Here is a 2,478-nt window from a genome sequence, read left to right on the forward strand (position 1 = left end):
TCCCTCTATTCCCACTTTGCTGAGAGTTTTTATCAAAACTGGGTGTTGAATTTTGTCAAAAGCTTTTTCTGTGTCTATTGATGTGATCATGTGATTTTTGTCTTTCAATTTGTTTATGTGATATATCACGTTAATTGATTTGCAAATATTGTACCAGCTTTGCATCCTTGGAATAAATCCCACTTGGTCATGGTGTATGATCTTTTTAATATATTGCTGGAACCAATTTGCTAGTATTTTGTTGAGAATTTTAGCATCTATGTTCATCAGGGATATTGGCCTGTAATTCTCTTTCTTTGCAGTGTCTATCTGTTTTTGGAATTAGGATAATGCTGGCCTCATAATGAGAGCTTGGAAGTGTTCCTTCCTCTTGAATTTTTGGAAAAGTTTGATGAGTATAGATGTTAGCTCTTCTTTGAATGTTTGGTAAAACTCCCCTGTGAAGCCATCCAGACTCGGGCTTTTGTTTGCTGGGAATTTTTTTGATTACTGCTTCTATTTCATCAGTTGTTATTGGCCTATTCAGGTTTTCTGATTCTTCCTGATTCAGTTTTGGGAAAATGTATTTTTCTAGGAATTTGTTCATTTCATTCACATAGTCAAGCTTGTTAGCATATAGTTGTTCATAGTATTTTCTTACAATCCTTTGTATTTCTGTGGTGTCAGTGGTTACTTCTCCACTTTCATTTCTGATTTTATTTATTTTAGTCCTCTCCCTTTGTTTCTTGATGAGTCTGGTTAACGGTTCATCAATCTTGTTTATCTTTTCAAAGACCCTGCTCTTGGTTACATTTATTTTTTGTATTGTTTTTGTAGTCTTTATGTCATTTATTTCTGCTCTAATCTTTATTATTAACTTCCTTCTACTTACTCTGACTCGGGCTTTTGTTTGCTGGGAATTTTTTTGATTACTGCTTCTATTTCATCAGTTGTTATTGGCCTATTCAGGTTTTCTGATTCTTCCTGATTCAGTTTTGGGAAAATGTATTTTTCTAGGAATTTGTTCATTTCATTCACATAGTCAAGCTTGTTAGCATATAGTTGTTCATAGTATTTTCTTACAATCCTTTGTATTTCTGTGGTGTCAGTGGTTACTTCTCCACTTTCATTTCTGATTTTATTTATTTTAGTCCTCTCCCTTTGTTTCTTGATGAGTCTGGTTAACGGTTCATCAATCTTGTTTATCTTTTCAAAGACCCTGCTCTTGGTTACATTTATTTTTTGTATTGTTTTTGTAGTCTTTATGTCATTTATTTCTGCTCTAATCTTTATTATTAACTTCCTTCTACTTACTCTGGGCTGTTCTTGTTGTTCTCTTTCTAATTGTTTAAGTTATAGGGTAAATATTTTATTATTAACTTTTCTTGGTTTTTTTTTGGTTTTTTTTTTTTGAGGTAAGCCTGTAATACTATGAACTTCCCTCTCAGGACTGCTTTTGCTATGTCCCAGAGATTTTGTGTTGTAGTGTGTTCTTTTCTTTTGTTTCCAGGAAGTTTTTTTTATTTTTTTCTTGATCTTGTTGGTAAACCATTCATTTATAGTATATTTAATAACATACTATGTTGCCTCCATGTTTGAATGTTTTCTGGGGTGTTTTTGTTGTAGTTGATTTCTAATTTTATTCCACTGTGGTCTGAGAAGATGCTTGATATGATTTCAATCTTCTTGAACTTCTAGAGACTTATTTTGTGTGGTCTATCTTTGTGAATGACCCATGTGCACTTGAGAAGAATGTATATTCTGAAGCTTTGGGATGAAATGTTCTATAAATGTCAATTAAATCCATCTATCCAGTGTGTCCTTTAGAGGCACTGTATCCTTGTTAATTCTTCATCTGGGAGATCTATCCAGAGAAGTCAGCAGTGTGCTAAAGTTCCAGACTATGACTATATTGTTGTCAATATCTCCCTTAAAGTCCTACAGAAGTATATATTTAGGTGCTCCTATATTGGGTGCTTATATGTTTACCAGGGTTATATCCTCTTGTTGGATCAATCCCTTCAGTATTAGTAGTGACCTTTATTTTCCCTTGTGATGACCTTCATTTTGAAATCTATTACATCAGATATGAATATTGCTACCCCAGCTTTCTTTTCTTTTCCATTTGCATGGAAATTTTTTTTCCATCCCTTCACTCTCATTCTGTGGGAGTCTTTTGTTCTGAGGTGGGTCTCTTATAGACAGCATATAGTTGGGTCATGTTTTTGTATCCATTCAGCTACCCTATGCCTTTTGATTGGAGCATTTAATCTATTTACATTTAAGGTTATTATTGATAGGTACTTATTTATTGCCATTTTAATTCTGTATGGCTAGGTTTATCTCTATTTCTTCTTCTCAGTACCTTTAGCATTTCTTATAATGCTGGCTTGGTGGTGATATACTCCTTTAGCCTTTTTTTTCCAGGAAGCTCCTTATTTCACCATCCATTTTGAATGATAGCCTTGCTGGATATAGTAATCTTGGTTTCAGATCCTT

Source organism: Myotis brandtii, unplaced genomic scaffold (assembly GCF_000412655.1).
Source record: "Myotis brandtii unplaced genomic scaffold, ASM41265v1 scaffold741, whole genome shotgun sequence".
NCBI lineage: Eukaryota > Metazoa > Chordata > Mammalia > Chiroptera > Vespertilionidae > Myotis > Myotis brandtii.